Source organism: Balaenoptera physalus (assembly GCF_965194825.1).
Source record: "Balaenoptera physalus genome assembly, chromosome: 9".
NCBI lineage: Eukaryota > Metazoa > Chordata > Mammalia > Artiodactyla > Balaenopteridae > Balaenoptera > Balaenoptera physalus.
Window position 1 is genome coordinate 1,631,568 of NC_138888.1, and position 24,883 is coordinate 1,656,450.

Sequence of the window (24,883 nt, forward strand, 5' to 3'; positions counted from 1 at the left end):
GGGCCCAGAGCAGACTTTGAGTCTATCTGGATAGAATTCCCACATGGGCTTCACGGAATCCGCTTACTAACAGAGGTGAAAGGGTCTTCCTGAGCTTTCTATAAAACCGCATTGATATTTGGAGGAAAAAGTCAAACCCACCCTTGGTGGGGTTTTTTGATAAAAGTTAGTACACAGGGTATTTTCTTTAATGGTCTAAATCTCAACCGTGTGGCACAAGAGGCGATGGGAACCCGGTATTTGCCAGGACCGCTGAGCAGGTGAGGGTCCTGGGAGAGGCTCCAGAGCCAGGGTTCCGGCCCCGCCTCGGTCCCAGCAGTGTCCACAGTCTGTGTCGCTTGCCGGCCACCCTGGAGAAATGGCTGTGAAACTCCCTTTACAGAGTGTGTCCTGCTCTGTTTGACATCAGCTCTTGCGTCTGTCGGAGCTTTTCTCAATTCGGGGGCTTTGAATGCCGTATTTGGAAACTGCAGACTTCCTTCGTCCTCAGCAGGGCCCCCGTCCTTGTGTCACAAGAGAGGACCCTCAGGCCGTGTCTCTGGCCCAGATCATGTGAGATCAGTGCTGAAGGGGATGCAGTGGGTTCGGGCCCCTGGGGATTTCTGACAGTGTTTATCTTTCTCAGAAACCAGGCTCCATTTCCTAATGATTCAGGTTCCAAAGCGCAACCAGACAGGAATGCGTCCCCCCAGAAGATGCCGGGCCTGTCTGTGCAACAAGCAGACTAACAAAGCAAACTAATCATGCCAACTACCCAAGCAAACTAACCATAAAACCCATGCGGACTCCAAGCAAAATGCAACCGTGGCATCTGCGGACAGAGAGTGCCCTCAGTGATAAGATGTCAGATCAGTCATCAATCAGTCAATCTCCCTCCCTCCCTCCCTCCCTCCCTCTCTCTCTCTGCCTCCTTCTCTCTGACCCTCTCTCTGTCTGTCTCTCTCCGTCTGTCTTGGTCTCTCCCCAGCCTTGCAGACACACACACACACACACACACACACACACACACACACACACACACACACACACACACACACACACACACACACACACACACACACACACACACACACACACACACACACACACATCTGTCTGCCCAAGGCCCCAAGCTACTTCCTCACCGGTGCTCTTTCATTTACTCTCGGGCAGGTTTACAGTAAATAAATATAATTCTAGGTGCCATGTCCCCCCATCTGCCTGGGGCCCAGGTGCCTTTGCTTCCCCACAAATTCAGCAGAAGGACACAGCCCAGGGTTCAGGCCCCGCTGGGCCGTTAGCTATTATGAGGCCCCAGGCGGCTCTGTCACCTCCCTGGGTTTGCTTCCTCTTATAGAGTGCGGTTGTTTATGCCTCCGGGTTTGGCGGGAGGAGTACATCAAAGGTGTTGAAAACGGGCCCCGCCTCTGCCCGCTGACCACGTCAGGCTCCTGCCAGGACCATGAGGGGACCCCGCAGGCCGCAGAGCCGGGCGCCTGGACAGGCCAGGAGGTCATGGTCGCAGAGGAGGCTGTGGGCAGGGAAAGAGCAGACAGAGGGTCAGACAGTCAGCAAGGGTCTCTGACCCACTGTGAGCATCACCCAGGCACCGCCAGGCAGGCTGGCATCTTCCGTGGCAAGAACCACGGGGGAGGGCTCTTTGGGGAAATACTTTAAAGCACAGAGTTAAAGTTGAGAACATCAGTGATAAGAAGGTAGAGTCAGTCCCCAATCCAGTCCTGAAATTACAAAACAGAGTCTGAGATGCTATAAATTCAGGGAAGAAAGATATTTAAGGAAGGCAGAAGGTCCAGGGCAGAATGTGCAGAAAAAAAGATTAATTGAGACATTCCATTTATTTGCCCGAGTATTTTATATTTTTCGCATATTTCTCTTCTGAACAGATATGGTCGTAACTGCTCAGAGTGAAGGGAAAATAAAGCAGGAAACTCCCCTGCACAGAAGGTAGCTGTGACATGGGGGAGGGGGGGTTATTAGGTGATGGGTGACCCTTCATGTGCGTTTGAAGACAGATGAGCTATTTCCTCATCCCTAAAGCCTTTAAAAAAAAGAGACAATTTACTATTTGACTTTGGGGATCATTAGAAAGCATTTGTAACTTCCAGCATGATTGAAATACAAATATTTTAGCAAAAAAGTAAATATATAAAAGGATAAGCTAGTTCTTTCTAAGTATCAAAGGCAAGCTAAGGTAGAAATTAAATATATAAGAATTGCTAATTCATAAGAATGAGAAGAAAAGGATAATTATGTCAGAGAAGATACCCCAATTATTGTATCAAATCATACTGTAAAATTTGAGGAAACAGAATGTTTACCTTTTATGACCGACTGAATGTACTTGTCCCCCAAATTCGTATGTTGAAGCCCCAACCCCCAGTGGGATGGCATTTAGAGGCGGGGCCTTGGGAGACAGTTAGGGCAAGATAAAGTCCTGAGGGCGGGGCCCGCAGTGGGATTGGGAAGAGGTCATGTAGGCACACGTGGCTGTACTTACAGGCCAAGAATAAAACCATCCCCACTGACACCTCCATCTGTAAATTCCTGTGAATGAAACCACCCAGTCTATGGTGTTCTGTTACAGCTGCCCACTTTGTACGCACAGAAGAGAAAGTGGGAAGAGCCGAGAGTACACTTAGGACTGGAGGAAAGAGAAACTTACTTCCTGCATCTTTTTCTGAGGACCAGGAGGGTAGCTGGGCGCCTGACCCGAGGCTGTCTTCACCCATCTGGCCAGACGCATTCACTGAGTACCCACTGTCTCAGGAGCCGGGCCGCCTGCTGTGGGGTGACGGGAAAACACGGGGCGCCCGCGTTGGGGAAGCTTTGTGTCTCGCTGGAGAAAATAAGCAGGCAGCAAGGACGACCAAGCAGCCCCTAAAGAGGCCAGTGCCCATGCAGTGGGGCCCGAAGAAGCAGAGTTTGGACTCCGTGTGGACAGCGCAGTTAGAGGTTTAACTGGGAGAAGTCTGTGCTGCGCTGGGCTGGGCTGGGCTGGGCTGGGGGGCTGAGGAGGGAAGAGGAGGGGGAGGGGGGAGCGGAGGGGAGAGGAACGCAGGGCTGAGCAGGTGCCTGGAGCTGGGGTGGGAGGGAGGCTGAGTGGTCGCGGTGGGGTGGACCCAGGGGGTCCAGATCCCAGCCCATATGCGAGAGGGGGTGGGCCACCATCAGTAACCAGTGTCACTAGCGCCCGGCAGAGTTGGGGCAGGTGGGGGACGGGAGAGCTTCCGGGGGAAAGGGGGCACAGGTGTGATGGAGGCCAGGGGGCAGGGGAAGCTGGCAGGGTTACTACAAGTGGGGCTCTGATGAGGTGGGTGAGGGCGCACTTGGGGGTCCTCAGCTGGTCCTGAGCTGGAAGCAGGGACAGAAAGTGGGGCAGCTGTCTGTCGTAGGTCAGTCCTGCCAGGCTGGGGGTGCCGATCGTCGCAGCTGTTCCTGTGCAGCTTCCTCGCAGACGGCCTATGCAGACTGCAAGCCGGCTTCCTGTGGGTCTGACTCCCGGGATGTTGATTGCAGACGAGGGGAGGGCTGGCTTCCTGGGCAGGTGGCCGAGGCTGAGGCTCCAGCTCCGTGTTCACAGGAGGGCTGGCCGCTGACCGGTGTGTGCTTGGTCTCTCCGAAGCCGGGAGATCCTGCTAGACTTGTGTTTGGAGAGGCCCGTGACCCAGCTGTGCTGAGATGGGTCTGAGGAGAGACAGGAGGTCCGTCCCCGGCCAGGGACCCGGGCAGGGGCGTGGCGGGGACCAGCGCCACGGTGAGAGGTGCTGCGGAGGGATGCACACGTGGCAAGACACACAGCTCGTGGCCATTCTGTGGTCTGGGGGCCCGCAGTCTCTTGCAGAAGCCACCCTGGCAACAGCGACATAGAATCCAAGGAAAACTCAAGAGTTCTCCCAGTGTTGTTCATTTGCCCCAGTAAGAAATGAGAATTCTCACTGAAACAAGAACATATTCTTATCTCTGAGAGGAACATCCCCGTAGAAACAAGAATTTCTAATCAGAATCTTTTTCCATTTTTAAAATTTGATTCCCTTTTTAGTATGTTATTCCCTTTTATTTTTTATGCCGTTTTATTTCCCTTTTTATGTTTCCTTCAGCCATGGTCTCCTAACCAAGGATAAAATCCACAGCAAATCCACAGTTAACAAATCATTAACCCTATTGCTCTTTAACTTCATTTTCCTTCATTATTTTCCTCCATCTCCGTGCCCTCGTCCCATCTGGGGACACATGCTGGGTTTTCAGATTCGGTCTCTGTGACACACTTCACCTCCTGGGTGACAGGCGACGGTGGCAGCGTCTCCGGTTGGTGACAGGAGTGGTGTCCGTCCCTGCTAACATGGCAGCACCCCCGTCACCAGTCTTGTCACGGCTGCTCAGCCCGGGTTGGCATCCTTGCTGACAGGGAAGGAGGAGGAGAAGGTGCGCCTGGAGCCCGGAGGAGCAGAGGCCAGCGCAGGGGAGCTTGCGTGCACGGTGGAAGCCCCTTCCTCTCCTGCCCCCTCAACCGAGGGAACCCCTAGGCTGTCTGCGATGAATAAAGTCATTTCTAATCCCTAGTGATGCGGAGCAGTGCACAGCGAAGGGGCTTATTAAAGCACTAAGTACTCAGGCTGATCTCCAGAGGCTAAGCGAGGATTTCCACCCTGGCCTGAATAGGTCTGGTACCCACCAAAGCCCGGGCACTCCCGCTGTGTAACTTTGCAAAACACTTCTGGCAGCAGCTCTCTGAGCCACGTCTGGAGGACAGCCGGTCCTCAGCGAAATAGTGTGTTGCCCCCGTCAGTCATCTAATCAGCATCTGTATGGTCCTGACGGTCCTGGAAGAGACAACAGCCTTTCCCCATCCTTCACAACACCCGACGTTCCTGTCGCTTTCACACTGCTTTCCTGGGTCTCCGAGATCAAGTCTTGAAGTAGCTCAGCACTACAGGAATTTCCTTCAGGGAAGGTTTGTGTCTGATGCACACACGAGTTACTGAAAAACCGTCAAAACACAGAGTCTTCCTCTGGGACATTTACAAGGATGGCATCAGAGCAGGCAGACAGCGGAATGCCTCCCTGTGGCGACCACGTCTGTCCGTGTGCTGACAAATTCTGGACTCAGTTCACTAAGGGTGCAAAGCAAGCACATCTTTGTTTGGGGTGATCAGCCTTCATGATTTGCTCGACGCTGTAAACCAACACTTGTTTTGTCCGCCTCTGGCAGGCATCCTGAGACTGGGGGAGGGATTTCGCCTCACTCCAAGTTGCAAAATTCAGGTGATGACAATAGTAGTTCCTGGAGTCGAATTTCATTTAAAGTTCATTTCTATTTATTTATTTGCTGCCAAGTATCTTTTTATTTTGCCACAGTTCAAACTGTTGGAAACATTGGAATTGTTAGGATCTGGAGTTGAGCAGATCCACAGAGTTTGCTTGTATTTAAGCCTGTTAGCCAGGAGCTCTTGTACGTTCCCCCGAAAAAGATCATAGACAGTTAGGAAAGGCAACGAAAACACATTAAAGAAACTTCACTTCTTTGTGTGTATACCTCCGACACACATCTTCAGGAGGCTGTAGAAATCCAAACCGACCACTTGATTGGCTGGGGAAACTAGGACGATATTAGAAGCCCGTTTAATATGAAGATTGTACTTTTACATATAATTTAGGAAAAAGAGTTTATCATAGAATTCTTAGGAGCCATTAGCTGAGAGGATGTCAACTGTCTGGGTTAGGAGAGATATTAACTCAGATTTATAGCGTAGTTGGCCGTGGCTGAGGTGTGTTATCCGCTATTTATTGTTAACAAGTATCTGTGATTAACGGTTAATGTTCACACATTGCTTCCCCAGGGTCTCCCTTTGACTGTCAGGACAACCCTGTGAGGTCGACAAGGGGGGCTCTTACACCAACACCACCTTTGAAAGCTGAAGGATCTAAAGCAAATGGGTGAGTGGAGAGCCAGGTCACCCCCGGCCGTCTTGTCCGAGGTCAGGCCCATGGCTGCCCAGTAGACACCTGCCAGGCCCATCAGGCCCACCGGTAGCCTCCACCGGGCACCACAGTGACTTCCACCACTGCACTCGGAGAGAATGGAAGGTTCTCGGGTCGCACCCGGCGGCTGAGGCACAGGGCCCAGGCCTTCACGTGCTGCTCGAGGGCTCCCCACACTGGCCAGGCCCGAACTGACCTGCCCTCTCCTCTGACGGCGGGCGTTAGGTTGGACCACAGCGGTGCCCCAGGGAGTACCTTTCTGTCTTCTGTCCACGTGAGCAGGAGGGCTTCCTGCAGACGTGGCCACAGCTCTCCCGAGTGGCTGCAGGAGTTTCTGTGGCCTCTGTAACCTTTCCCTCAGATTCGGTGGCTTAAAACAGCACAGATTGACTGTCTTAAGGCCCTGGAGGTTTGGGTCCTGAATAGATCTCACGGGGCTCAATCCAGGGGTCAGCAGGGCTGGCTCCTTCCAGAGAGTCCAGGGCAGAGTCAGTCCCTTTCCAGCTTCCGGAGGTGCCCGCGTTCCCCAGCTCAAGGCCGCTCCAGCGTCCACAAAGCCAGCACCTTCAGGCTGAGTCCTCTCACACCACCGTCCCTGGTTTCCTCTCTCTCTGCCCCCTTGTCCACTCATAAGGACACCTGTGATTACATAGGGCCCATCTCGAGGATCCAGAATCATCTCCCATCTCAGGTCTGCAGACCAGCGCACTTCATTCCCCCTTTGCCCTGAGAGGTGACGTATTCGCAGACTCCGGGCACGAGGACGTGGACATCTTTGGGGGCCGTTATTCTGCCGACGGCAGAGGTTAGATTTCACTCCCCCGGCAGAGCGTGTGACTCCCTATTTTCTCACTCCTTGCCAAGATTTGGTATCACTGGACTCTGTGATATTCCCCATCTGATGGCTATGAAATGGTGCTTAGTTATGGTTTTAATTCTTGTTTCTCTGTTTACAAGTGAGCTTGAACATCTTTTCATATTTTTATTGGCTTTTCACCTTCCTTTTGTGAATTACCTGTACATATCCTTTTGTCCCCTTTTCCTAATTTTTTTTCACTGATATGTAGGAGTCTTTATAATTTAGAGACTAATTCTTGGTCACCGATAAGACACAGGTGTTGCAAATATCACTTCCTAGCTGAGGATGGTCTTTAACTTTTGCTTGTAGATTTTTTTGCAGAACACAAGGTTTTACGTCAGTGTAGACAAGTGTGTGAATCTTTTCACTTATGGTTTGCGGATTTTTAAAAATCTTGTTCATAGAATTCTTCTTTTGTATGATATTGCAAAGATCTTTTTATATTTATTAAAAGTTTAAAATTTTTGCCTTACCACATAGGTCTCTAGTCCACTGGTGTGTGTGTGTGTGTGTGTGTGTGTGTGTGTGTAAAGTTCTCCTAGTTTTGCATGCCCATCTTCCATGTTGACTTCACCCCATCGTGGACAAACCCAGTCTTCTCCCCGCCGTCCTCAGCTCTGCTCCCTGAGTACCCTCACAGCACGCATGGGAGTATCTTTCTGGAGGGGTATCTGTTCTGTTCCCTGTTCATCCTTCCAACCTCCCAGGACCACAGTTAAGTTCTACAGCTGTTAATAAGTGCTGATTTCTACTATTTGGCCAATATCCCAACTTTTCTTCTTCAAAGTTGTCTTGGTCATTTGGGCTCTTTATTCTTGCATGTGAATCACAGGGTTACCTTGTCAAGTTCTGTGAGAATCCTCTTTGGAATTTCAATGGAATTGCATTTAAGTGTGTAGATTAATTTGGGGGGTACTGCCATCTTTATGATAGAGTCTTACTGTCACTTACTGTTTATGTCTATTTTATGTATCTCAGTAAATTTTTAAATTCCCTCCGTAAGGTTTTGCCCATTTTTGTTACATTTATCACTACGTACCTTTTTTAATATTATAAATGAAATTGGAATTTTAATTTATGTTTTATAATTATTGAATGCTATGTGTGTGTGTATGTGTGTGTACGTGTGTTTGTCTTTTATTCAGCAATCTTCTTGAACACTCTTATTAGTTTTAAGAGTTTTCCTGTGGCTTCTCTGGGATTTGCCCTGGATTGTATACAGCCAAAACCAGTCGTGTTTGTTTGGGCCCAATAAATAACACTCTGCTTTCCTACCCAGGTTCTGAAGCGGCTAAAAAAGAAGTCAAAATCCAAGCAGCCAGAGGTCGTAGTATCAGCTCTATTTGAGAAAAAGCTACTAGAGAATATATAACATCTACAGACAAGTGGGCTTCCCAATAATGAACCCCCAATCAGCAGATTTGCCCCCTGGTTATCAGACCGCTGCCCCTTCCCTGGGATTAGGGCCTAACCACTTAGCTGACCACATGGCTTAGGAAGGTGAGGGGCCCACATTCCCTGGGACAGATGGCTTCCCAGGGGCCGGGAAAGGTGACAGCCAGGCCTCGTGCAAAATAAAACTTTGGAGCCCTGTTCAATTCCACGGGCCCCTCCGACTTGTCAGGATGTTTATTTGCCATTTAATGTCATCCCATGTACGGAAAAATTAAAAAGTTAACTTACTAGCATGAATGTGGCCACTCGTGTTTATATTGTACAACCGGTTTCTAAGGTAAACACAAGAATACTAACTGTGCAGGCACTTACTGCAGTTATACAATCTGTACTTTGCAGTTCACCCTGCTGTGTGCACAGCTCCCCGCCCCTCCCGGGCGCACTGGTGAGTGAGGACAGACCCCAGGGAAAGGCATCAGTGGGCGCCCACCCTCCCCTCCTTCCCCGGCATCGTTTTCAGTATTAACAGAGGGAAGTTCTCAGGACACGTGGCCTTTGTTCCACAAAAGCGCAGGTTGGAGAGGAAAGCGTGGGCTCTCGGGCCATCAGTGCCCAGGTACTGGGTCGTTACCTTGAACCCCCGCCATCGACGGCCCCCAAGTCCTGTGCTCACAGGCATGGTGGCTGCTCTGTGCCAACCGGGCAGCGAGGACCATAGCAGACACCTTGGGGCTCCATGTCCCCTGGATGCAACACAGGCCAAGACCAGATGGTTAACCAAGGAGTGTGCGTCAATGGAGTCACCTCTGCATGGTAGGAAGGGTTTGGGGAGGAGAAAGGTGCAAGAGAGAGAAGGGTTTCTCCCTAACAAACACCGACTGTAAGTAAATCTAACCCTGCATTTTCGATTTGTTTTTCTTTATTTTTTTTTTAAACATCTTTATTGGAGTATAATTGCTTTACAATGGTGTGTTAGTTTCTGCTTTATAACAAAGTGAATCAGCTATACATATACATCATATGTCCCCATATCTCTTCCCTCTTGCGTCTCCCTCCCTCCCACCCTCCCTATCCCACCCCTCTAGCTGGTCACAAAGCACCGAGCTGATCTCCCTGTGCTATGCGGCTGCTTCCCACTAGCTATCTATTTTACATTTGGTTGTGTATATATGTCCATGCCACTCTCTCACCCTGTCACATCTTACCCCTCCCCCTCCCCATATCCTCAAGTCCATTCTCTAGTAGGTCTGTGTCTTTATTCTCGTCTTGCCACTAGGTTCTTCATGACCTTTTTTTTTTTTTTCCTTAGATGCTATATATATGTGTTAGCATACTGTATTTGTTTTTCTCTTTCTGACTTACTTCACTCTGTATGACAGACTCTAACTCCATCCACCTCACTACAAATACCTCCATTTCATTTCTTTTTATGGCTGAGTAATATTCCATTGTATATATGTGCCACATCTTCTTTATGCTTTCATCCGATGATGGACACTTAGGTTGCTTCCATGTCCTGGCTCTGCCTGCTGGGACCTCCAGGGCCATGTAAACAGCACCCAGAAAGCAATAGAGAAAAGGTTAATGAGCATTCTTTTATCATTTTAAAGAAAGTCCTTCTAATATCTCACAATTTCTGTGTGATTTTTGGTAAATACGTTATTTTTAGGTTAAGGAAAAGTTCTCTTCTGATTTGAATACACAAATATTATTGAAAAATGGTGTGAAATTTTAATATTTTTTAGATTATCATGCTTTTTTCCCCTGTAGTCTCTTAATAAAACGAATTGCATTAATAAAATGTTAACCCAATCATGCATGCATGGAACGAACAATATTGGCTGTGAAGATTTTGTTTACACTTGTAAATCATTTTATTGTGGAAAGTTTTAAACATATACAAAAGGAGAGAGAATAGGACTTCCAGAATGCCCACCGTATGGTTTCAACACGTGTCTTTTCATCAGTACCCCACCTGCATTCCCACCACCACTCAGACTTCTACCAAGTCCAGACATGAAATTATTACATGGGTTTTTTTTTTAGTGCCTTGCTGGAATCAGTTTGCTGATATTCTATTCAGGGTTCTATCTTGGGTTCATAAATGAGATTGGCCTATAAAATCCTTTTCTTGCCTGTCTGGCTGTCACACCAATGCTCTTCGAGCCCCTGGGATGCTCTGTGAAGGGTTCCATCTTGTTGGATGTCAGGAAGCAGTGTATGAAAGGCAGGAATCCCTTGTTCACTGAAGGGCTGGTAGACCTGACCTGTATAATCCCCTGGGTGTTGTACGGGGTGTGGATTTTTCACAGCTGGTTCACTGTCTTTATGCTTGTAAGTCTTCTCATGTTTGCTATCGCCTTTTGAGTCAGCTTGCAAATGTATACTTTACTAGGAAATTTTCCATCTCATCTAAGTGTTTAGATTTACTAACATAGATTTGTTCATGATTTTTCCCTTAAGATTTTTAAACGGAATTATTGTATACGGGGCCACACTAGCTTTATTTGCATTATTGTTTATTTCTGCTTACCCTGGCTTCTGTCCCTGTTCAGTCCTACCAGAGGTGTAGCAATATTATTCATTTTGTCAAAAAGAAATTGTTTTTGTCTTTTAAAATTTTTTTGTCTGTTGGACGTTGCCAGACGTGGATCAATAGAACCCAGGTTTCCAAAGAACCAGTTTTATTTGTGCTGGTGCTCTGGACTTTCCCTTCCTGTTCCATTTCGTTAATCTCTGCTCTCACTTTTCTCCTTCCCTCCTTTGTGTTTTCCTTGGGATTGTGCTGTGGCCCCCATGTTCTGTGCTCAGCTAAGGCCCAGTCTCGCACCGCGTTAGCTAAACGCTGCCACTTTGCGATGCAGTGTGTTCCTGGTGCCAATGGGCAAGTGTTTTTAGTTTCCATTATTCCTTCTTCTCTGACCTGTGAGTTACTCAGGAGGCCTTTAAAAACTTCCAGACAGAAAGGGTCTTGTGTGTTGTCTGTTTGTTATTCATTTCTAATGCACTGTGAAGTCCAAGAAGCAGACTTGACTTCGAGGATTCTTTTCTTTTGTTGCTTTCGGTTCCCGTTTGTTGAGACCTCTCTGTGGCAGCCTTGGGGCAGTTTTCGGAGACCCTCCATGTGCAGCTGTCTGGGGCAGGGTTTCACCTGCATCCATGAAGAAGTGAGTTCTTTGAATCACCTGAGTCTCTGGAGGAGGTACGGTGACATGTGCCCTGTGACTGTGGACTTGCTGGTTTCCCCTTCTGCTGTTCACAGTTGAAGGCTGTCAATAAAGTGTCCCCGGAGCACTTTATTTTCCTGGTGAATGGTTCTTTTCATCACTACCCGCTGACGGCTCACTTGCCTAATAATGCTTCTTTCTTTAAAATCTGTTCATACTGTCACATTGTCACAACCCCGTTTCTCTGTGCTTTGTATTTCCTGACAGATCTATTTACGTCTGTCTACTTTCAACCCTTCTGTGATGCTACGTTTTACACACGTTCTGTCCCTCGTATATTAATGGCTAATTAGGTCCATTTACAGTTACTGAGTTTATTGAATCTGTTTCTAATGTTTTATGTTTTCAAATTACAATACTTTTTTCTTTGCTTTATGATAGTTTGATACTTTATTTTTTCATTCTGCCTATGAGTTGGAAAAGGTGTATATATTAAAATATAACCTCTCATTTCAGTGGTGACCCTTCATCTTCTGACACACACTCTTGCTTAAGAAAATTTAAACTTAACCACGATTTCTTTTTTCCTCTCATATGATGCCAATACCACAGCCTGCTGTAAACCCGTTCCCTCCTTGTCCAGTCCTCGATGCTGTCACTGCATTTCAGCTCCAACTTGTTTACATCTCCCCCGTCAGACGTTACAATTGCTTTTGCGTGGTCCATCCTTGTCTGGAATCACTGCATTTACCATGTATTTGATCAACATTGCTTCTTGAGCTCACTCTTTCCTTTCGGTTTCATTGTCTTTTTTCCTCCAGATGAACATCCTTCAGAAGTTTTTCCACTGAGGGTTCATGATCTCACTCTTGGTTTGGCAAGTTGTCTTTATTTCACTCTCAGTCTTAAACAATCACTGACCTGGATGTAGACTTGTAGACGGACAGCGACATTCCCTCACTGAGTTCACGCCGTCACGTCACAGCCTCCTGGTCTCCACAGTCACAGTTCCCTCATTTTGAGATATATGTGACTATATCTTATAATCAAAAGCATCTTATAACTGTATAAAGTAATAATACTGCTTGTAAATGAGGATGCCTTAGAGTTCATGAAATACGGCTTCACCGATGAACAGTCTATGGCTTCTCTATTTTCCTTTGTAGGGAATCTCTCTCTCTCTCTGTCTCTCTCTCCCGCCTCTTCTCTTTTTTGTAAAGATTTCTTTCCTTTTCTTTTGTTCTTTCTTCTCTCCTTTCACTTTTTTCTTTAATTTTCCCATGCATTCACATTTTCTTAGGATCTCTGCCATATATTTATATTTTAAAAATACTTTCGGGCTTCCCTGGTGGCGCAGTGGTTGAGAATCTGCCTGCCAATGCAGAGGACACGGGTTCGAGCCCTGGTCTGGGAAGATCCCACATGCCACGGAGCAACTGGGCCCGTGAGCCACAATTACTGAGCCTGCGCGTCTGGAGCCTGTGCTCCGCAACAAGAGAGGCCGCGATGGTGAGAGGCCCGCGCACCGCGATGAAGAGTGGTCCCCACTTGCCGCAACTAGAGAAAGCCCTTGCACAGAAACGAAGACTCAACACAGTCATAAAATAAATAAATAAATAAATAAAAGAACATGAATTTCTAAAAAAAAACAAATACTTTCTCCCAAGAAATTATTTGTGTTTGCAGCAGAAGCTCCTTCAGCTCCTTCCGCCTTTTTGTGAGGACGTTACTGTGTTTAATTAGCCAGTGTTTCAACCTTGGCACTGCTGAAGTTTGGGGCTGTACGATCCTGCACACGGTAGCGTGTTTACCAGCATCCCTGGCCTCTGCCTACTAGAGGCCACTCACCACGCCCAACAGTCATGACTCTGAATATGTCTCCAGACGTTTCCCAGGGACACATACTCTCCCCCGGCGAGAACCACGGCACTAAAACCACAGCAGAGGCCGTGGCCCTCTGCACAGACAAGGGATCCACTTCACGTGCAGTGACTCTTGGGCACACATGTTGTGCCGTCCTAGGTGCTTAGTACACGTCTAGCACACGTTTTCCAGTGACTGGCACAGAGAGTTGACCCTTGTGTGTGACAATCCATTCTCAGGACGAAAGCTTCCCCAAAGAGGTCTTCTTTCAGCTTTTGACAGAGTCCCTTCTGCTTATGACCAGAGGTTTCATATTTCCGAAAATAGGGAAATAAAAGCAAAGAGCATTTTCAAATGTCTTCTTTCAGCCTAACTCCTAGGAGCAAATTCTTCTACTTGTAAGGAGAACTTTCCTGAGTGACCGTCTTGGCTGTGCTGTGACTTCCTTCTGCTTTGTCCACTGCTGTGCTGACTGGGGTCACATCTGGGGATCCAGGGCCTCAGAGAGCATCAGTCCAACACTTGACTCCACAGAAGAGATCTGAGGGCCGGAGAGCTGATGGGACTTGCCCATGGCCACAAAGAGAAGCACAGCCACTGGCCCATCCTCCCCGACCCCGGGCTGGGCTGTCCTCTCGCCACGCCGGGGCATGAAGCCAAGCTAGGTTTTGGATGCGTTGGTTTTTCATAGGTTCGCTTCCCCAGTTTGTGGGCTGACATTTTAAATCTGCAAACAAGACTAGGGCAGGGCAAATGACATTTGCTGATGTACCAGATGCATCAAAGTCAAGGAGGTGATAAGCAGAAATTAGCTCCAGGTGAATAAACATGTTATAACAAAAATCAAGAAGGAAATACACTCGAGTAAAGGAAAACAAGAAAAACTTTGAAGCAAATTATCACCTCTACCTATGTATCTATGCATCTACCTATATATCTACCTATGTATCGCCCTATGTAAATACCTATGTGTCTCCCTATGTATATCACCCTATGTATTGCCCTATGTAACTACCTATGTGTCTCCCTATGTATATCACCCTATGTATCGCCCTATGTAACTACATATGTGTCTACCTATGTATATCACCCTGTGTATCTACCTATGTGTCTACCCATGTATCGCCCTATGTAACTACCTATGTGTCTATCTATGTATCTACCCATGTATCTACCTATACATCTATCTGTGTGTCTCCCTGCTTTGATTAGAAAGGGAAGAATGGTGGCACTTCACTTGAGACCCTCCTTGAGGTGAGGCAGCCCAAGCCCCTCGGTTCAGAAGTTAACATCAGGAGCTGCCCAGTCCCCACCACCATGCTGTTTCCAGGGAGGCTGTGTTTAAGGGAAACAACGAAGGATGAGAACAGAGTGTTTGGAGCACTAACGAGCGTCCCAGCAGCGGGCGGGGTGACAAATGTGTGTACCCGCGCCCACAGATTCTGTCCCGCCCCTGCTGGGTGGAGGTCACAGTTGCGAAAGGGATTGCGTGAGGTCGCTCCCCCGGGGTGACCTTTCCTGGCCCCTTCCCACCCACACCAGGTCATCTCTTGGCGCCGTTTGTCCTGGAACCTCAGGGCCATGCTGTCGGGGGGCCGGAATTCTGGACACGTCTGTGCTCAGGTGGGGACGACCTCTCTGGGCCTCAGGTTACAGGAAAGGTGCATCCTTCTGTCGGTGGCTGACATGGGGCGGAGGTAAAGCAGCACCAAGTCTCCGTCGTCAAGCATAAAAGTCCCTGCGGCAGGGAGGGCAACACGGGCTGGGAGGCAGGGGACAGACAGGGCACCCGGGTCCCGGTGGTGACTGAGCACGCGGCCTGGCCACGATCGCTCGGAGCTCCCTGCCCTCCACGTCCTGGCTGGTCCTCAGCCTGGTCCAGGGACCGACCCACGGCAGCTACAAGAGCAAGTTAAACCAAACGCGTGACGCTGGCCGTGCTTATCTGTGCAGGAGGACTCGTGCTGCTCTTGTTTCCGTGGTTCTTTCTTTTGCAAATATATTAATTTGTTTTTCTCTCTCAAACTTCCTTTAGCACCAGCTTCGCCCTCAGCCAGAGGCACTACTTGTAACTCCCAAAGCAGGATTTGAAAACCTACAGTGGAACCTTGGTATTGAAAGTCAGGTTCTATTAAGAAGCAAACCTGATTCCTAAATTCCAGAAGCCTCAGTGTGTCCCACAGGACACACATGGGGCCCCACCCGCTAGAGGGGGCAGGGGTTCTAGCTGCTGAGAGAGCTTTTGAGTCATGGCCAACCTGGTTGTTATGGTTGGAAAGCAGTTCTCTAGAAGTGCAAACAGAGAGAAAAGCAGTCTTCTAGAAGCTGAAACAGAAAGAGAGGGAAGTCAATCCAACACAAGGCCAAAGAGAAGCTGGACATCGGAGGTGGACACTGCCCCTGGAGCTGTGTGACTTTGGGAAAGTCGCTTAACCTCTCAGAGGCTCGTTTTCCTCGTTCATAAATTGAGGATGCTGTAGTTTTTATATAACTTGCAAAAGCAGTTTTAGATCACGTGCTGTACCTGCCCCCCAGGAAATGGTGAGGGCTGTCGCCAGGCTTGGTCTTCTTGGAACCCCCCGTAAGTTTCTGGGTCTGAATATAGGTTCGTCTGATATTTATCATTTGTACACCAGAATAATGAAATACTTGCAAGTTGGTTCACCCTGCAGAAGAAATAGGGTTTCCATACTGAGTCAGTGATATTGATGGGGTTTTGAAAATCCACATTGGCCGGCTACATCAGATAACCCTAAGGGGCTTCTTTTGAAGTGAAAAGGCCGCTCTGTGTGTGTTTCTCACTGGGCTGGGTGTTGATTGCCTGCGGGCCAGCAGGCGTCTGTCCTGCTTTTACAATCAGCACCAGGCAGCTTTTGAAGCGGCAGAGACGCCTCTAGGGTTTATCTGCGAGGCCCGGTTGCATCCCACCTGGTTATTTTTAGAGCTGGCTGGAAAAGAGATCTGTCCAGATTCAGTGCCCAGTAATCAGGGTGCACGCATGGCGTCCACTTGCTAATGGATTCCAAATGATTCCGAGCAAAGTTTTCTCCCTGGGTAAATCACTGAGCGAGAAGGACCTTAGACTTTTCACGCCGGCCCCAACCTTCCGCCAACGTGCACGGCCTCTCATGCCCCGGGCTCTGCTGGGCGCTGATGAGCGGGGGGGATCCACCGGAGGGGCCGTGAGCAGGACAGCGCCTGCCTGGGGGACCTAGGACTGAAGCGAAGCACCGGCCGAGAGGGGCTGCAGCCTGGGGCGGTCAGGGCGGGGCTCCGGATCCTGCTCAGTGGTTCCCTGACCCCCCGCCCTGCGGACCCAGCTGATGCACCCCCCGGTGGGTTCGCTCTCTCTCTCCATTTGAGGACGACTGTAGTCCAGTTCTCGGCCTTCTCTCTCCCCAGAGTAGAAGAAGGGGCCAAGTATGGATTGACGGGAGGAGATGGAGGACAGACTGAGCCTGAGGGGAGCTGAACGCTCCCCCGTTACAGCCGCTGTCCGAGCGCGGCAGCCCCTTGGCTGGGCGGGGAGCAGACGTCCATCGCTGACCGGCATCCCTCACCACGGTCCCCGGGCTCCCCCGCCACCCCGGGGGCACTGGGCACGTTCTCCAGCGGGGCGTGGGTGCTCCTGGCCCTCTGACGGGTCTCAGGTGGACACTGGAGGCTTTCAGGACCAGAGGCAGCCCCTTTCCCACCCGAAGAACGTTCTGGAGGGGGAGCCCGTGGCTGGTGCGGCCCGTTGCTCTTCCACAGCAGCCTCTGCACCCCGGGGGCTGGACGCCAGGTGCCTCCACACAGATGCATGTCTGACATGTTATGAGTCTGCCTCTTGGGATGTTTTCCCATCCACGGGAACGGAGTCCCACGCTTAGCACCTCCACACAAGAACCAAGAGGTGCGGCGTGCGTAGGAGCTTCTCCGTCCACCCGTTGGCTGAGGTCTCCGCTCCCTGCGGGGGAGCCCCGCTTGCCGGGTCTGGGCGGGCAGCGGGCCCGCTGGCGGCACCCTCGCCTTTCTGGGCATCCACCGTCTTCCGCCTTTGCACTCCGGGGACCCGGCCACGGGGGTGGTCTTGACAGGTGGTGCCAGTCTGTCTGCCACCAGGAGAACAAAGGGACCAGACACGTGGCCCAGGCATGGCTAATGAGACTGTGGCCCTGAGCAAGAGACCCAGCGCCAGACACGACGGGACAGAGGCTTTCTGCTGGGTCGTCTTTCAGTAGCGGGGCCTGAAAAAGAGGAAGAAACTCATCAAAATAAAAATCAGCAAACATTTTAGCCAAAGGTATGAGATGTTAGGAACGTAAATCAATGAAATGGAAGCCAATGAAATGTGTGCAGGTGCCACGTGGTGGTCTCCGCTTGACGTGGGGCTCAGACGGGGTAGACGTCACAAAGCTAATTCATCAGGACAGCAAAGGAGACCAAAGAAATGTAAGGAATAAATACATAAAACAGAGATTCGCTTTCTAATATTGAGCTGTGTGTAGATACGCAATGCCGTGCGTTATGTGTTAAAAACTTTCTTTCTTCACCTGCCTCAGGGCAATGCCAACCATGGGTCCTACTCATCTTTTAGAAGCAAAGTTAATCATTATTTTTAAAGCTTTTATAGGACATAGTAAGAGACAAATCTTTGGTAATAGTTCTGGTACTCAGAAGTGGAGAATAATTGGAGTGAATAGCTCAATTTCTTCAGAAACTCAGGACTTATTTTCTTGTAATCCATCAGATGGAGATGAACCCGAACTACATAACCTTTCAAAACTGGGATTTCATGATATCATGACAGAAGGAGGGCTTTGACATGTCTCTAAATTTCTGTAGTGTGGACACAGGACGACCAGTGCCAACCTTGACCACGTCACCCCTCACGTCCCCTCGTCCATCCACCCAGCCCTGGAAGCCCTTTGAGCTGAAGGAAAATGTCCAGCTGTCTCTCCCTGGGGTCATCTCTCAGGCCTGACCACAATCACAGAGAACAAGAGGGCACCTGGGGCTCTAGGTGACACGGGGACTATAGGGGACCCCATGGCTGTAGAGACCCCAGGACGGGGTGAGCCGTGAAAGCCCTTGTCCTTGGGGTCTCCACAGCCCCACACAGAGCCCTCCTGCCCAGGCGTCTGGGCCAGGCCCAGGCCGGTCACCAGGCCTACGGGCCACCAGAGTTGTCACCCTGCAGCCAGGAAGGCAAGGCCGCTCTGAAACCACGGGGGCCTGTTCCAGCAGAAGGTGAGAGAGGACACAGCAGGAAGTGGACTAAAGGAAAGACACTCCCTCCTCCCTGGAAGGGACCGAGAGGCTTCCAGAGCTGTCAGGAGGAGCTGCCAATCACACAGGGAGCCTCCCTCCCCAGCCCCACACCCTGCATTTCCTGCAGTGTCACTCGGAGAAGATTCTCTCTCTCAGCCTCAGTTTCCACTGCTGTGCGATGGAGATCGCGATGCCCTACTGGGGTGAGTCTGAGGAGAGGGGGGTGCCGGGCCTGCTTCTCTCCTCCTGCTCGGGGCCGGGGAGGCTTGGCGGACAGGAGACCTGGGGCCCTCAGCACAGTCCTGCCCAGGGACCGTCCTCGGTAGTCAGCGCTGTGATTCTGAGCCAGGAGACCGGCTCCTGATTCGGATCCCACCCGGCTCTGTGTCCTGCAGGAAGCATCCACCTTCTCCTGGGTTTGGTCTCTGCACAAACCGGCGAGGCTTTGCTCAGCTGGCCCTCCCAGGGGCACCCAGCCACGCAGCTCGGGCTCAGGGCGCATCTGTGCAAAGAAGAAGGCAGGCTGTTTGGTGTGGAGCTTTCTCACCAGGTAGCCCGACCACACTGTACGGAAAGGAAGGCTTGTTAATGCAGCAGCCGCTGCCCCTCCGCAGACCATCAGCCTGTCCTTCAAAGTCCGTCTTTCCATCCAGCCCCAGTGCTCCTCTGCCGCCGGCCGTGGGGCCATCGGGTTCACCGAGACGGGCCCTCCTGTATTTCAGCAATTCCTGGCGCCCGTGGTATAAACACTGTCCAGCGGGTCTGGGTCCCAATGGCAGGGAAGCCCCACGAGCAGGGCAACGTGACGCAGAGTCCGCGGGCGCGAAGCGACACATGCAGGGCGGCTTCGGCTCAGGACCCCGGACTCGGCGTTCAGCCACCGGCTCGCGGACCCTGCCCCTCGGAGACTCCCGGCGGAGATTGACTTCTAAGTTAAACAGTCGATTAAACAGGATTTGGTTTGGACCGTCATACACGTTAAAGATTAAACCGTTCCAAGGAGGAAAAACAATCCACAATGATGCCCGGGCGGGGGTGGCCGTCCTGTGCACCCCGAGAACATTGGGGAGGGCAGCGGTGCCCCCTCGGGAGACCCATTGTTGGCGTGAGAATTGTTCCCGCCCGCGCGGCATCAGCGACCAGAGCTGGGAGGGCATGGGGCGGGCGGGGCCCCCTGCTCCAGGACGGGGGGTTCCTGGGGGCATCGCAGGCTCTGGAACCGGCAGGAGATAAGTCTCCCGGGAGCCTTGTGCTGGAAGGGAACCCATCCCCACAAGTGCTGGCTGTGTCCGCGGTGCCCTCTCCCAGTGCCCGGGGTCAGGGGGCTCAGCCAACACAGCCAACGGCATGCAGTGGGCACGTCCCAGGCTCCCGAGAACAGTTTCTTCTCCCTTTGAACTCACAGAGGCAGCTGGATTAAAAACAAAGTGCCAGAGCGTGGGTTCCGTGCAGAAGGACACCCAGGAAAGGTGGGACGCAGCAGCGGAGGCCAGGGCCAGGATCTTCACAGGGTCGTGACCTCCACTGCGCCCTGTGCCCCCACCCAACCAGGGCCAAGGCCTGGTGACACGGACAGCGCAAAGGGGCAACCCGAGTCGGGACCCCTGCCGCGGTCCCCCTGCCCCTCTCTCGGTGCATCAAAAAGAAAACGCTTGTACTTTTCTGCGTGTGAGAAGAAAAGCAACCTCAATTATAAAAATGCACGTGGCCTAAAACACTGGGAGAAGCAGCAGTGAGACTTCCTTATTCCAGTGACCGAGGGACGGAGGGGACCCCAAAGGCCCCCAGGTGCACAGTCTCCAGGCTCCGCCCCGTGCGGCCCCACAGATGCGTCCCAGCTAACATCGGTTCACACAAAGCAGCGGGGGAGCAGGCTGAAGAGTTTGGGTGGAAAACAGGAACAAACGGAGAAAGTGTCGTGCAAATTACACTGGGCCAGTTCATTAGTTACACGCAAGTCCCTGAAGAAAAAAGACAAGATCGCAGCGATGTCTTAAATTGTTGTCATATAAATAAGGGATTTAGCAGAAATATCTTCTTCCTCTTCAGCCACTGCTCAGACTTGCTAATTTGGCAGAAAAGCCTACTATGGAGACTTATTGGAGGCTGTTTAATAGGTCACACAGGTTTTATGGAAATTCAACACAAAATTTCTCCTTACTGTATTCCATTTGGCGTGTAATGCCACTTAAATCTCATGTCATGCTTTGAGATAAGTTACGCTTTGTGCATAAGGAGGGTTTCACACACCTCCTTTCTTTTTAAAAACTATGTATGATAAAATATGAAATTTTGGTACGAAAAAGAAATCAGAACACACCGCACGTCAAGCGTTCCCAGGCTGGGATCTGGCTCTGCCCCAGCAGCTAAGCAGTTAACTCGTCCTGTGAGAAAGAGACTGTCTTTCAGCCTAAGTGCAGCGGTTCTTTGTAGTTTGATCTCTTATCAGCCGCCAGCAGGCGGAATAGAGATTGAACTAGCTGGTTTCTGTGCTTTTAAGCTGAGACGACCTCGACAATTCTCCAGAACGGCAGAGTAGAGGTGCAGCAGGTAATTGGCTGAACTTCCAGGGAAAGAGGTTTTCCAGCTCCTAAAAGGGAGCAGAGGACAGTTTCGGCATTTAGAACAGTGCCTTTGTCAGGTGACTCAAGCGTCCAGATTGGAATCGCGTGTTCCTGCCGCCGTCCCTGCGTCGGGGATCCCCTCCAGCAGGGGCCAGGCGCCTTGCCCACAGGAAACCCCTCCACAGCTTCTCTGGGGTTTTACTGTGGCTTGTTTTGTTTCAGTAAAGAGGCATTGACATTTCTTGAGGATGCTTGGGGACCGGAGTGCACAGAACAGAGTCAGCATGCCCTGATAGGAAAGCACGTACTAACTCCAGCACCGTTCTGGGCTGTCAGAGTGTTTTCTCTATGCAACAGAAATCAAGACACTTACGGTGTAGGTTGAGAACCAAGCTATTTCATGCTTGTGGGGTCCAGCATTTTATTCTGTTCTGCACACAGTGAAGTCGGAGCATCTGCTGTGCCTTCTGGACCCAGCGCTGGTCCCCACGTGAAGGACGTCAACATCAGGCCATGTCCACATCAGGGTACTTTTTACTTGAATTTAACCATCCAGACTCTTCGGGTTGGTGTGCCTTCTGGGCTGTGAATGTGTGGGCCTCAAGTAGTTCCCAACAGGAAATCTTTATTTAAAACATTGCGGAGTGGGAGACAGAAAGAGCCAAGGGTGGGGTTCGTCAGATGCCAGAGGTCCCCATCCTTGCAGGAGTTTTAGGAGAACTGTCACCGCACTGACCCAGAGAGGCTGGGTGATTGAATTCGAGTAAAAAGAATGTTGGAGGGTATGTTTTTATTTAAAATTCTGGTTTTCTCACTTTGGCAGTTTTAGAGAGCCCTACATCTTTTCTATCAAAGTGATTTTGGCTTCTCTATAGTAATACTTAATATCCCATATTGGATAAAGAGTCAAGGAAGTATGTTCATCAACGTAATGGAATATTTCACAAGTTTATATTTGCAACTCTAAGGAACTTACAGAAACACACAGACACCTGGGCAATGAAAGTGAGGCCCACCACAAATTACACTCAATTGTGATCTTATCTAAAGAGAGATTCTGGACAGGAACGGGGAGAGATGCAAATGGCTGCAAAAGCGATGAGCTTGTGGACGAGGGAAAACGGGTTTCAAGACTCATGTCGTTATTTGAAAAAAAGATATGTTTTTAAATTATGCCACTGTTCTCAAAGTGTGAGTCGGTGGATCCGTCCTCCTGGTCCCAGATTACGTGAGACTGTTCAGATCCTGCAGATTCTGTCCGCAGAGGAGAGAATAGTGTTCCCACAAGAGAGGAGGGAAAAAGGAGGACGTTTACTGTCCCGAAGCGAAACAAACATTTGTTTTGGAATGAGACATGCAGAAAAATGAGAGTTTATATATTAGGCTTTCTTTTTAATGATGGCAGTGACTTATTTTGGTTTTCAGCTATGATAATCCCTTAGGATGGCATAAGGCCTCAGATAAACTTGAAATTTAGGTAGGTACAGGTACCATATGCCCCAAACACTGAAGCATACAATTCACGTCCATGTGTGAGGTTCAGGCCTCTTAAAATATTGACAACGCTTTGTACTTATTTACCATAAGAAGTCTCTTGGTAGAAAATAATAAGGTTGTATTTGCAAATATAGGGAAAATGTCATGATGGGCTGTAAGACGTTAGTAAGTCTCAGAAGGTGACCTGGAAGGCGGATTTGCCCCAATCCGGTGATTCCAGACGCTGTGATGGTGCCGGGCTCCGGAAGGTACAGAGGGGGCTCTGCAGAGCGGCCGCTGCTGGTCGGGTCCTGGTTAATTTTTAAAACTTCTGTGACCGCGTGGAGACTCCTGAAGAATAAATAAAAGCCTCTCCGGTTTTAATCATCCCCCAGGGAGAAAGCAACCTCCCCTGGGAGGGGGTCACTGGGGGTCAAGAGGAATCAGGGAGCGGCCTTTTCATGGGCCTGCAAATGTTTGTGTTAAATAAATATTTTAAAAGTCAAGATCCACATGCCTCCATTTGGGGACCAGTTAGTCTTTTTCATCTGCAGTTTATTCAGTGGGACATTGTCCCCCAGACTCTACGAGACCCCAAGACAGCAGCTAAAGCACCGTCTTAACATCTCCTCTCAGCAACCGTCCAAGTGTGGCCAGATGGAATGCTTTTTCCAGAGTGGGTTTCTTTGAAGAATATAGAAAAGGAGAATTTTAAAAAGGAAAGTCAGATATTTTTTTAAAGTTGAGATGTTTGGGAGCTCAAGAAAAGACTCACAATTGTAGGATAATCTACTTAAACTCAGCCTTACCTTTTTATATTAAAATAAATTAACTTCATGTTTGAAAATGCTTTGTGTCTTGAGAGCAAGTAGTTTTTAAAAGGTCTCAGCTTATTCATTCAAATTTTGTTCCACTTATTCTTCCCAGAGGCTCTCTGTGAGTCAGCTGCATTAGCTCAGTCCATTTGATCATCCTTGGCTCCAAGCAGGGAAAAGGCTAATCTTTCCTCCTGCCCGGCTCCTCTGTGGACATCCTCGTGGGGTGTGGGGGTGAGGGGATATGAAAAGAGCTCCGTGTGACTCACAAAATACAAACCTATAAATAACCGTGTGTTGTTAGGGCTTTAAGAGCAGGCTGGCAACAAGTATATTACAATGCAATGATTATGTAAAACTTTAGAAAGTGCACTTAGCCCATATTGCTTCTGTTGCTGCTTTAGAAAGTGCACTTAGCCCATATTGCTTCTGTTGCTGCTTTAGAAAGTGCACTTAGCCCATATTGCTTCTGTTGCTGCTTTAATCTCTGGGTCCGTAGCAAAGCCAGGTATTCTTCCCGACAGAAAAGCAGCTGTAGGGTTCACCCCCTGCAACATCACTCTCTTCTGCAAAGGCCGCACCCTGGGCACCGGCAGCCGGCCTGTTAAGAGTGACTCGGGGTGTCACTCAGACTGTGAGTGTGGAACAACGGGAGGGGTCACAGCCAGTGCTGTTCCAAGGAGGACATTCCCACAGCCTGCAGCGCTGTGCGCCATCCAAGGTCACGTGTGCAGCGGTGTAAGTGGAGTTGACGATCCTGGCTCCCAGCTCTGGACGGCGCACCCCACGGTGTACGCAAGGGCGACTCTGATCAGATCCAGACGCAGAGAGCCTGATGGCCGCCCAAGGTCTCCCCGCTGGTGAGCGTCGAGCTACCGTTCAAACCCAGCTCCTCCAAACGTCAGACCTCAAAACTGTAACAATCACTACCGCGTAAGGCCTCTAAGGTCTGAGTCAGGAAATGACAGTACACAAGTCATTTGCTTCCTTTTTACAAGTTCAGACTTTTCACTAAAAGAAGGAAGTTGTGGGCTTCCCTGGTGGTGCAGTGGTTGAGAATCTGCCTGCCAATGCAGGGGACACGGGTTCGAGCCCTGGTCTGGGAAGATCCCACATGCCGCGGAGCAACTGGGCCCGTGAGCCACAACTACTGAGCCTGCGCGTCTGGAGCCTGTGCTCCGCAACGAGAGAGGCCGCGATAGTGAGAGGCCCGCGCACCGCGATGAAGAGTGGCCCCCCCTTGCCGCAACTAGAGAAAGCCCTCGCACAGAAACGAAGACCCAACACAGCAAAAAATAAATAAATAAATAAATTTATAAAAAAAAAAAAAGGGAAGGAAGTTGTAGGTCCTGGGGAAGCGATTCTCATGTTAAGATGCCAACTTGCAGTCTTCAGGCTCTCGCTGGAGCACGGCGTGACCCACCAGCCAGCATCCCCGGGGGCCGCCCCAGACCTCCCTGCCTTTTAACCAGGAGCCGCCTGACTCTCACGTACCTTAAAGTTTGAGAAGTG